Raw genomic sequence first — 13,831 nt, 5'->3', positions numbered from 1 at the left:
AAGGATATGTGATATAGATGTATAGCTACAGTCAAACACAACTATTGGGAATGTGAAAAGGATATGTGATATAGATGTATAGCTACAGTCAAACACAACTATTGGGAATGTGAAAAGTCATAAAAGTATTATTCAGATTTGTGTCATGTCATCACTGGGAATTTAGGTATAATAAATCTTTAGCCTGCTGCGGCTTTGTCACACCCTATATAGCTCCTTTCGGAAATAGCTCCCCAGGGAGCTGTATTCGAAACACGTTTTCGTATATAGCTCCTTGAGGCAGAGGAGCTGTATACGAACGCAAGCATGTACAAACCCCAATATGACTCCCTATACATGGCAAAATCAAAATACTATAACAGTACTATTCGAGTAATACAAAATATGATTATTTGGCAGAGTGTCATTTCGATATACGATTTCCCACTCCACTTGGGAGACAGGTGGGGATTTATAAATTTGATTTCTCGAGTCATTCGTACGTATGAGCTTGAGAGCGAGAGTGCGTATGTACATAGTCCTGAAAACGGTTACAATTAGACCAAGAATCACCAACCTGTACAAAAAAGATAATAATAGGAACATGGGTTAAAAGTTTGTATCTAGTCTAGCAGTTATGACCCTCGAATCCAAATACATACTTGATCATACTGTGACAGGCACTCACCTTTTGTACTGTGTGGCAGAATTATCAAATTTGGAACAAACCTTGATTAGGCGTACCAGAAGACTTTAGTTTTTTTGTCGGACTTGACAAAATAAGGTAGTTGCCTCAAAGTCCTTAAACTGTCCAGAAATGTTGACTGGCAAATAGTGGTTTAGTACTAGTTATGACCGTTGCATTGGAATTAAGGCACCATGTGTGAAATATTTTGACACTACCTGGTCTTTAAAAACGCGGCATAACGAAATGTCCTGAATAAGCCACGTGGTCCATGTTGCATAAAAACACACAGGAGCTATATACGGAACAAAGCTACAGTAGTTTCGATTATAGCTCCAGTTTTAGCAAGGGAGCTATTTACGGAATATAGCTCCGCAGAAGCTATATACGAAATGGTGCCCCCAATATAGCTCCCCGAACAATTGCTACTTTGAAAAACACGTTTTTCAATAATTGTTAGAATATGATGGTGAATAGATTATGTAACGTATCCATAATCCAGACAGAGGCCGGGAGACATTTTGTACGCACAGTATTTTTGTCAAATCTTCACGCACGTATTGTTCAACAGGTAGTGGTTTTCGTATTCGAGTAACCTTTCAGTAAAATCTGTGTAAAATAAAAGTAAACAGCTGCGGACAAAAAATGTCACGTCATTTGAAATTGATGGTGTTAATGTGTTTAAATAGAACTTTCAGCAGATACAAATATGTCGTTATACACTAATAGAAATAGTGTCGTTTCAGACTTATTGCGCTCCTTTCATGTTTTAAAAATGAAACTTGACTTGCAGCAATAACAAAATAATCCTTAGTTCAGAGGTGTTATATAGATTTTGCCTTGTCCATCTTCCGATCTTAGAAGTAACAAAGAAGAAGTAAAGCCACAAGATTATATTCAATTTTACTTTGCTTATTCTACTTTTCATATTTTTAAGTGTTTTGAAATAAGAGCTATTTTACGAAGTTTATTAAAACTTTCCTGTCTCTAAAGACAACGACAAAAGAAAGGAAAATGTCCATGTTATCATACTGATGGTATTCCCACCTATAATGCTTATTTCAGTATAGTTTATCTGTGAGTTGCGTTAAGCATTATGGCAATTATTTGATATTGGTCACAACATGATATAGCATTTTTTGAATATCTGTACTAATCATTTTCAATTATTACCATTAACACATTTACCGGGTTCCAGGGCCGACCCTATACATTATACAAGAAAGCAAAGGGGAATTTGAAAAGAACTTGGATCTATTTAATGAAGTTACAGAAAACACACATTATGATAACAGAGCGATGGCAAAATCACCAAAACAGTGATATGCAGAGTGCGGTTTTGATATGACAAGAATATAATTTAAAAGATGAGAAAGGGAGAATGCATTATATACTTTATAAAAATACATTCTCATTCTACAATTTGCATTGTATCTTTTCCTCAGGTGTTATTAACATTTTTGCTATGCAATAATGGTAGTTTAATGTATTGAGTTCCCAAATGACGTCAGATTTCAGAAACATGTATATTGATTTAGTGTTTCATCAAAGTCAGCCACCTGGTCCATTAAGTATGACGTGCCAATAATAACTTTTTCAAATCCCACATACAGAATGATATTCCAGCTATATATGGTATTTATCTATATTTTTGTCACCTTATCTCTATTTAATATTTCACAAAATGATGAAAACTTAAGTATATAGAAAAAAATATGTCTATTTATTGAACAGACACATAGTAAAATATGAAAAGCACGATATCTTGAGAGCTAATCAACGCACGATGATTATGTTTAAAATACCGTCTGTTAGTTTTGTTGATTTATTCTGAATTCAGCTAAAATATATTAGAGAGAGGTTATATCTCAAGACGAACAGTACAACAGGCTCCTGCAAGTATCTGACTATCCTGTACAGTAAATTAACTACAGTATACAAGGAACCGAATGATGCTCTCCGATGCATGTGTTTGTCCCAATATGGAGAATAACGTATCCCGCGACAACCTATTTTCGGACACAACCCGTATTCGGACGGCCCCGGTAATGTTTTAGTTTTCCTGGAAAACACGCCTCTTCCGGTTTCCCAGACGCATGCTTTGTTTACAAACACCATACAAATGTCACGCTGGTAGTTTTGAAGAAAAATTGAAATTAAAAGGGTAAGCAAATGATAAAAACTTACATACTGTTACATTTTTAATTTTTTTCACTATTCCCAAAATTTCACGTCCAAAATATGTGTTTTTAGAAATAAATCCAATGTTTTCATGTTGAAAGCTCTGGTCGTCCGACAGATTAGTTTATTTTACAGGCTCCGCCCCCTGTATCAAATTTTTGCAAAAGTATACTTCACACAAAAAGCTACCACTTATAGACCAGTGTACCTTACGAGGTTTTCCTTATCAATTGGTTGATAAAATTTTAAATAGTAGTAGAAAAGTTTTTTTTCTCTGTTTCTTTTCAGAAGCATGTGCCCACTAGGGGGTCATATAGACATTATGCTGATAATATGTAAGGGATGGGTACACTTATCATTTTGTATGTAACAGTGAGGGTAATCAGAATAGGAGACACGTTCCTGTGTACCATTTGTGCTGATGCCACCAACTAACTCCATAAACTAACACTGAAAATACTTTGTAAATACGTTTTGGGTAGTTTTCTTGTTACTAACAGTTACATTTGATGTTCGAGATTTGTTTAAACTGTTTCTGACTTTTTGTGACGTATACTTTGGAGCGCAGTATATTTTGAAGCAGGTGTCCGAAAACGGGTTGTACAACTTCCGGTTAATGAAAAAGTGGGTCAGCCATGTTGGAAAGGATATCTAAAACATGCTGCGGGATGAGGTTTGTTTACATGCGTAAATTTTAGGATAAATGATTGTTGAACAAAACTCCAGCATTTATAATTGTTGAACATTTTCCACGTATCGAAACCGTAGCGATATACCGTTAGCTGTCCGAAAACGGGTTGTACCGGGATATTAGGAACAAACAAAAATGGAAATAATAAAAAGAAGAAATTTGAATAAAGGGAGATAATTAAAGCAAGGGACATATCATTAAATTAAATTCTTGCCTCTATCATTTTGTGAAGTTTCAATGAAATGCCATTAATACTTTTCAAGTAATGCTCCGGACAAGCCTTATTTTGTAAAATAAAGGGAGATAATTCAAAAACTAGGTTAAGTAGAGTTATGATTCTTTGACACTGCACTTTCCCTCAATGGTCTCTATCATTTTGTGAAGTTTCAATGAAATGTCATTAACACTTTTCAAGTAATACTCCGGACAAGCCTTATTTTGTAAAATAAAGGAAGATAATTCAAAAACTAGGTAAGTTAGAGTTATGGTTTTTTAAAACTGCACTTTCCGTTAATGGCCTCTATCATTTTGTGAAGTTTCAATGAAATGCCATTAATACTTTTCAAGTAATGCTCCGGACAAGACTTATTTTGTATAATAAAGGGAGATATTTAAAAACTAAGTAAGGTAGAGTTATGATTCTTTAACACTGCACTTTCCATCAATGGCCTCTATCATTTTGTGAAGTTTCAATGAAATGCCAACAACACTTTTCAAGTAATGCTCCGGACAAATCTTATTTTGTATAATTAAGGAAGATAATTCAAAAACTAGGTAAGATAAGAGTCATGATTCTTTGACACTGCACTTTGTCTCAATAGCCTCTATGATTATTTGAAGTTTCAATCAAATGCCATTAATACTTTTCAAGTTATACTCCGGCGGACAAAAGTGTGACAGACGGACGGAAGGACGGACAAAGCGGCAACTATATGCTCGCCCTTTGGAGAGCATAAAAGTTATGATAGTTCAGCAAATAAACCCAATTGTTTTCTGACGTATTAAAAGGGAAGAAATGGATATAACTGTTGCATAACGTAGGATCACCTCAAAGCGGTGATGTGACAGAACAGGGGAGATAACTGCTATCTTATACGTCAATAAGAACGATATCGATAAGCCCAAGTTATAATTGCAGACGGGTAGTATCATATAAATTGACTGACGAGCTGATCAAATGAAGATAGCGGCTTTTTATAACTTTAATTACCAAATTAAATATTTAATATATCATTACTTGAATCATCATGAATCCTGACTCGGTTTTGATAAAGGTACAGAATGACGTCATCACATCTCTCGACCATAATTCAGTCAACGTGCTACTCGGTCTGTCTTTCGGCACGATAGACCACCAAACACTGTTACATCGCTTCGAACATCATTTTTGAGTAACAACGAACATGCATGGGTGTCATTATATCTAAGTGACTGCTATCAAACTGTGTGCGTTGATGGTGAGTTGTCGACACCTATTAAGAAAAAGTACAATGTGTCCCAGAGATCAGTACTTGGTCCAAAGAACAATGGCATGTACGCTTAACCCGTCGGTGACATAGGCAGACGTCATGGACTGCTTTATAATTTCAAGCCGATGACTCTCAATTATACCTCTCAATCAAGCCAATAGAATGAGTCTCGGTGAAGGCCGGTGACTCTATGACAAAGTCACCAAAATGTGTTAGGAAACTTGCAGTATTTGACCACAGTATGGATATGGAACAGCAAATCATATCTGTGTGCCGGTCTGGATATGCACAACTACGCAGAATAGGTCATATCAGACGGTATCTTACCAATAATGTCACAAAGACCCTTGTCAATAGCCTGGTTACCTCATGGTTAGACTACTGTAATGCCTTGTTAAGTGGTATTCCAAATAGCACAACTGGCAAGTTGCAACATGTTCAGAACACGGCAGCTAATTTTAATTGACCTTACTACTGAAGAGCATTAGTGCCAGGTGCGTTTTATTTATTAACTCGAAATTTCGAGATACTAACTCGAAATTTCGGGTTACTAACTCGAAATTTCGATATATTATACTAGAAATTTCGAGATACTAACTCGAAATTTCGAGTTACTTAATTCGAACTTACAAGATACTAAGTCGAAATTTTGAGTTTCGACTTCGTATCTTGCCCTTTTATCAACAAAATGTAAACGTCTGTCTGTTGAACATATACTACTAGTTAACAAGTCGAAATTTCGAGTTTAGTTAATAACACGAAATTCCGACTTCGTATCTTGCCCTTTTATCCGCAAAATGTAAACGTCTGTCCGTCTGTCAAAGGCCAAAATATAATGGACGACTTTTGTCTCTTCGAAGTGGAATCATCTATCTACACATCCATATATTGTACCCAACTTGTCCTCAAATTCTAGATCTATCCAGGTACCCAATCTTGGTCCGACCCATTATCTCACGTTCATGTAGGGTATGTCTATATTTCCTTGCCATATGGGCTCAAACTAGGACGAAAACCTTCCAGACTTAAACATGGTTTAAATAGTGATATTTTTATGAGCAAACGCTGCCCAGTCATCTTAATCATATGACCCTGTATGGCTACACGATGGATACATCAGGTACCTAATCTTGGCCTATACATCAACGTAAAATATTGTAGTCAGTAACTCGAAATTTCGAAATACGTAACTCGAAATTTCGACTTAATAACTCGAAATTTCGAGATACGTTACACGCAATTTCGAGATATTAAGTCGAGATTTCGACATAGTAGCTCGAAATTTCGAGTTAGTAACTCGAAATTTCAAGTTAATAAATAACATACACCTGGCACTAATGCTCTTCCGCACGTAACTACACCACAGAATATTATTTATATCTTGACTAGTAAAAAAGGCCATATCAAGTCCGTTCATAGGTTTACGGTACTCCATATGATTCAAGATATTTCAATATACTTTATTAGGCAAAAACATACAATATGTTCATTGCCAAATATGCAGTAATACATGGTAATACGACGGTTTCAAAAAGTTAACATATGAGAAAAGTATGAAATTCATGACAAGGTATAAGTTACGCACTATGACAAATACTATTAGAATATTCGTAAAATATGATAACACTTTAAACATATTGGTAAAGGTCTATTTTATTCTATATACATGCATTACATATAATTCACTAAATGCAGTACCTTATGTACTTGCTTTCGCATTTACAGTCGCATTTTCATATGCTAACTTTTACGCTTCAAGATAAATTCTGGACAGTTTGTGTCTATAATCATCTTTAGAAACATTCTAACGCAAAGCTTAATAATACGTTAATATCTTAAAAAACTGCTGCATTGACCTTATGTAAAATAACGTAAATATACAGCATTAAATTGAAAAATGTCACCCTGTTATCACATGTTTTTAGGATAAAACCGTTATAAAAGTCACACAAATAAAAGTAATTTTATTGAAAAAACAGGAACTTCATTGTATAGAAATTTGCCCGTTTTTCATTAAGAACACGAGAAATTTCTTAATTAGAATAAAATGGCATTTGAATTACGTATTTACAATTTAATACCTTTAGAATTATTAAACGATATATTTAAAAATCGATAAGAAGAAACTGGACACATCTAACTTTTTAATACGCACGATTTGTTTTTGCGTCAAAGTAGTTTTTTATAACAATTAAAGAAAAAGGAATCTTAAGTACTTGACAGAAATAGGACACATGCCATTATCCTACAATACCCTAGAGAGAAAAGAACAGTTGTCTTAGATTGTAACTCTTCTTTTTTTAATCATTAAGATTTGTCATTAATCAAAACACTAATATGTTATGAGATGGTGGGACTATGTCATTTCATCGGATATTAATTGAATACAAATGTAAAATAAAATTATAAGATTTTTTTTTTTGGAGATAAAGTTGAGTTTTACGTATCTCTGACATTGAGTACTACAGATATACATTTGATTAAAATTTTAATTAGTTCGTTGCTAAGATCTGGAAATTATATACTGGCAGTTAACTCAGAAAACCTGTATAAGTGACATGATATTATTATTGCAAAATAAATAGTTGTTTAAAATACTGAGAAATCATTGTTTTCCTAATGTTCATACAGAAATTAAAATCTAGTATATTGTAATTCAGTTATCTAACTAAAGGCAAATCGAATGCTTTCATTTACAAATAAATGTTACTTGTTTTGTCACGGCAACCGAAATTCCAAAACGCCCAGGCACCATGAGAATATAGAGGTGTGTATAGAAAAGGCCCATGATGAATACTAAAATACACGGTTAAGTAATTGTTCAGTAAAATCATTTCAAACTGTTTTTAATTTAGTGAAACGCATAACTTGTCACATAAATGACATGAAAATTACACGCCATTCAGGACGATGTCATACTACTTTCATGACTTTTTTAAGCCAGGTCTCTAAAAGCCGTCGGTGGCTTGATTAAAAACATTTGTAAGTCTTGAAATGGTGAAAATAATCATTTTTCTATACATTACGACAGTACCCATTTTAATAGGCATATTGGACGAACAGATAGTAAAGGACAGACGAGAGGGATACAATTTATTGTATGCATATTTTTCTCACAGTCAAAAGCTAGATTCCATACAAAAACATCGCGTCAAGCGTGTAGTGCTAATATGCATTCTTTTTTTTTAAACCAAAGACATTACTTGAAATCTGAGATCATGCACTGAGACCACCTTTATCCATGACTGCGCTCCATTTACAGGCATACAAAATGGGTAGCCAAACCTTTCCTTTCCTCCTGGAAAATTCATGCAGGAAACAACTTTATTCCTACTCAAAAGCTGTATTTTTTTTATATAAAAGTTCTCTAGCAGACAATCATTTTAGACCAATCACAGGACATGGCCATATTTAGCAGGCTCGCTGTTTCCTTACACAAAAAAGACTGGTTTACATTTTCAAGAAATGGTTGAGTACAACCGATAGTATTCAATTTTAGATAAGGGCTATTTTGAAAGTTCTAATAAGTAAATAAAAAATCTTTTCATGTTCTAATCCACTGCTGTGCAAAATTTGGTACTGTAGTCCTTTCAAAATTGATACTCTACCATTCGAATCGAAGTTGTTGCATCATTCAGTGCGGAATATATTGTATCCAGTATGGAAATATATTGGACGACCAGGTGGTAAAATGCGAATCTCCGACTAAAAGAGAAAATTAGGTTAAAAGTGATAAAACGCATAACCTATCAATGATTCAATTCGAAAAAGTAACCGTATATCGCGAGTCCGTTACTTTGATGAAGACTCTTACACACTGATCCTCTTTATTCTGTTGCCTGCATTTTTTCACGGCGAAAAATGTTGTTCTGTCCAGTGTTTACATTAATTTGCACATTGTGACAAATTCATTTATCAAGAAATGCTTTATTGCATGTTCTAAAACTTTTTTGAAAGATGACGGAATCCAGATGCAGGAATTAGCTTGGCCATAAATATTTTTCTTCCCGACCAGCATTTGTTTAAGACAAATGATTTATAATGGTTCAATGTTTCCTTTCTAATATTTCTTTTAAATTATGCAAAGAGCAAATGAATGCCACTCATTTTTTCCTAGATAGTTTCAATCTTACAACTGACTTCAGTTGGAATTGTTTGATACAGATCAGGCAGTTTATACAAAACGTAACGTTAAAACCCTTTAGAATTATTTAAGTCTCAAGTTTTCGATTTAATCAACCTTTACCCTGCTAAATTTCTAAAATGGATTGGTTCATCTTCCAATTTTGGCAGTACCACTTATAATTCAAAGGGTGTTTATATAAATTTACTATCTGAATAGCGAACAGTGCAGGCAGATGTGCAGGCTGATCTAAATCTGCACTTGTCGCGAAGGCAAATTCACTTGCCGCCAGTAGGCTAAAGGTTAAGACTTCTTATTCGGTGTGATTTCTGTATGTATATAGTCTGCTGATATGATATTCTCATTTCTTTCCATTGTTATTGCTTTTAACATATTGATATTATACAATTATCGACTTTTTCGTAGGTTGATATCAAGATTTATCAACCCCCCCCCCCAAAAAAAAAAAGTTATATTGAATATAACTTTTTGAGGGTTGATGAATCCTGATATCAACCTATGAAAAAGTCAATAATTGTTTTATTACATGAATAGATGTATAGTCAAACATGTTATTACAATTGTATTCTCATTCAATTGGATAATTGAAATTGGAAATATTGCTATCTATTTTTAGAACATATCAGGTTGATATTGGATTTCCAAGCACCTACTTCGATCTATTTTTATTATCCTACTATTTATAACCCAAGATAAGTTGATATGATATTTACTCATTACTTTTCGAACCATTTTCAGCCAATCAGAGAAACAATAGAATACAGTCATGTTATAATGCATTGTTTGCCTTTTCTGCGCCATAAATGTTCAAAGCTTATTTCAATTGTGAACTTGAAATTACTTAATACTTTACATGTGTAAATACATATTTGGGATTTTTGTGTTACAGCTTCAATTGTGATTCACGTTTGTATATTTTGTAAGAAAGGTAAAAAAGTTTCATTTATATTTAAATGTATTGTTAGATGCAATTACTCCCCAGTTGTGGAGGATATTATTAGTTACACTGCTTGTTGGTGACAGGATACGGGATATACGCTGTCGAGGAAATCCATATCAGGCGAGAGCGAAGCAAGTCTGCAAGATAAAATCATAAAATACACAATGACCTGTGTTTTGATTAAATCACAAAACACAAAAGCTCATTTACACAGATTATGAACTGGTTTAGATCAGAAACACTAAAAAACTTCTTGTTCCATCCCTTCGAAAGTCACCAGATTTCACGATGTCACAAATGTCTTGATATTTCGGCTTTCAAACCGTTTCCTGTTAAATCATTCATCTTGCACGTAGATTAAATGATCCTACAATAAACTGCTGAGTAACAAATACGTCAATTCCTTTATTTTACGATGATTTAACTTAAAACAAGATTTCAACGTCCGTGTATCCCATACAGAGTTATTCCGTTTTTACGGCTAACTTTTGTCAAACTTCATGAGCCTCAACTTAAGTTGAATGAAATCGGCAAGAAAACACTAAATTTACTCTCGGAAACGATACCATCGCTGGAGCTAATAAATAATCTGACGTGATTCAATTACGTCAGCAGTGTGGCAGCCATTTTGTTTTAATCAAAATTCATATCTGAAATATACTAGCAGGATATGGAATATATCCTGTCTCCACGTGACGTCTGCTGACCAATAGAAATGCAAGAAACTTGTAGGAGGCAAGATAAGAAAATATCCAGAGCTTTCTTACCAACTAGAATATTTCAATCAAATACCGGTGTAAGATAAACCTGTCTCACTTCTCTTGTCTCATATCGGTCGTTTCACATTTTAAGTGCATCGTTTATGCATTTTATATGCTAAATACATTAAATATATTACACAATTTAGAAAAAATCAATATTTACACTTTATGACCCACCAATCTGTTATAATCAAAGAGACCCACTTATCGGTTCCTAACACGTCAGCTAGTTTCATAGGGGTAACCCGCCCTAGACCTTTGTAGAAATGGTAAAAAATAGTTGGGTGCATAAGACCTACTTATAGACTCAACTTGTATACTTATAGTCCTAATTTAGTTGAAAGTTGGCCAATTCTCTGTAATAAACACCACCAGGCAAATCAAATCAAATAAAAACATAAACACTAGCTATGTAACCAGTGACTAGACAGTTGTTTACTTTTTAAATAGGAATCATGCCGACAGCAACAAACTAATATTTTTTCTTTCAGTGTCAGGGAAGCAGATTTAAATTATAACCCCTGTCGATTTTTGAAAATATTAAGGATATGTTTGTTCAAAGTGTATTATTATTTATGTTTTAATTACTGATTGTTAATTCCTTAGGAAACCAATGTGTACACGCATGTTGCTATATATATCAGATGCGAATACTTGGCTACACCTAGATCCATAAATTTTGAGACTCACTGGTTTTGAGGCAGATTTAAACAAACCAACATGTTTGTTTTAGCAAAACGACATGAACTGTCTGCGACCTGTTACTTCTCACGGTAGTCAACTTTGCAAACTAAGGGTTGGTCTATATGAAAACATGGTCAAATAAAATTTTTAAAACTCAAATGTGTGTGTGGCATGTGTTGGAAATATGGAAAATGTCCAAAATTCTTTGATTTTAAGTGGGGTTAGGACATGTTTCAATGCCTTTTTATTCTGGAGGTGACCCCAAAGGCCTAAATTACTAGTATCATTACTGACATATGACAGAATGAATCACAAGTGCAAAAGTGCTGCTACCCTTTATCTAACTTAATACAAACGGAAATATTTAAGTATTCGGAAAGTGCTTAAAAATTACAAAAGCACTCTCCCCTGCCACCCTTCATTTTACTTTACAAAAGGAGTTTAATAATCGTGTTTTATAATATCGTCTTGAAACGGCCAATATTATGTAAATATTGGTAAATCTCAATATTTAATGTGGGAGTGATTGAGTCCTTTGCAATAATAAGAGTTTTCTAATGATTCTTTCATATTCTTGCCTAGTACAACTTTAGGAAGGGCATGATACTAAAATAATCTGCAAATATCAGTAGAGCGCTTAGAATATGGATTTGATCATGCGTAGGTGGAATGGGTATGGCGTCTGGTTTCAGATATTTATCGTATCATCGAAGCCACCTTGTTAATTATTTCCCGAGCATGCTGAACAATTCTGTCATGAATACGGAATCAATATACAAGTTTTGGTTTTTCATTTTTTGGCATATTATCTTTTCTTTTCATATTTTTTTCGCAGAATAACACCAATAACACCAAGCAGAAAATATAATCAAAGCACTGAGCCGTCTGGTGGAGGCGGAGTGTGGTAGATTTATATCTTGTTTCATGTCAATGACGGTGTGTCACAATGTTACAAATAGCTGCTGTAAACCAGACAATACCTAAATTTACAGTTTTTTTCTGTTTAAAATGTCACTTGTAAACCAGTAACAAGAAAAAGTATTAATTGATATCCACGACAATCCTTTTTGTTACACGTAGTGTAACAAGAAACTTTTTCTGAGTTCATTAATAACCATACTTTACCCAGACAGACACATGTGTCTGACGTTATGACGCTCCTTGCTTTTGTCATTAATGAAACATGTATACTCTTCTCGAAGACAACTTGAAACATGAAAGTGGACCTTAGTTGAATAGGTCATTTTATATATAGATGAGCAATATATTATCAATTCGAGTATTTTAACTATCTTTTTCTCTTTTTAATGCAGAAAAACAATGCACAAATTCTCGAAAGTGAAACCTGAAAAACTAAATAGAGTTACTGTAAACAATAATGTCACGATATTCGAAACATTATTTTGGGCAGATATACTAGTATGTCAAAATGGCAACAAATCGTATTAACTCAGCATTTCCGCAATAACTCTAACGATGTCATTCAGAATTGTTGAAAGTTTTAGAATACATTCTTTACTTATGCCAGTAGAATCAACATTATAAATATAACTAACAAATGGTCCGATGAACAACAAATACCAACATTTGTAGGTTATTCGTTAAAAGAAGTGATACAATATATTCTTTTGTCTAAGAGACATTCATTTAATTTAAACAACAAATTATATTCTTGTATCTGTCAGCACTATGAGAGTAATTTCTGCATGGAGAATACAATAACAGAAACACGTTCATTACAGTCTTAGATTTCACTCTATTCATATTTTATTTGCAGCCTCCAGATATCAAATGGAATAGAGATGATACAGCAATGTTATACTGAAACTTGGGTTGTAAATGGCATTTCATATCAGTTTGTCTATTGCTCGAAAGGTCATCCCTCGTTTCAATAAGTTCAGATTTACTTTAATGATATTTAAGAAGCTATATAATATGAAATAAGGCACTGCCTCAATCGGGAATCGATCCGACTTCAGCTCATCCCATACCATTTGAAAAGAACTGTCTAATAACAGCATGGAAGGACACATTTTAAAATTCGATAGTATATATCTCATTCGGTATATCGCATGTTACCGTAGAGGGATCGATCCCGATTTTCGTCGCGAAGTAAGATCGATTCCCTATTGTTCCTACATGAACAATTGAAATAGGGGACAATTTTGTGTCCTAGTGGCACAATGTAACAGACTGATATATGTATATATACATGTTTTTATCTGAGAAAGAGAAACGATTTCGATTTCCTGTTTAAAACATCTTTATATTTTCAGAACGAAAATGTAACTTTTTAA

This window comes from Mercenaria mercenaria, chromosome 4 (assembly GCF_021730395.1).
Source record: "Mercenaria mercenaria strain notata chromosome 4, MADL_Memer_1, whole genome shotgun sequence".
NCBI lineage: Eukaryota > Metazoa > Mollusca > Bivalvia > Venerida > Veneridae > Mercenaria > Mercenaria mercenaria.
This window is presented reverse-complemented; position numbering follows the sequence as displayed.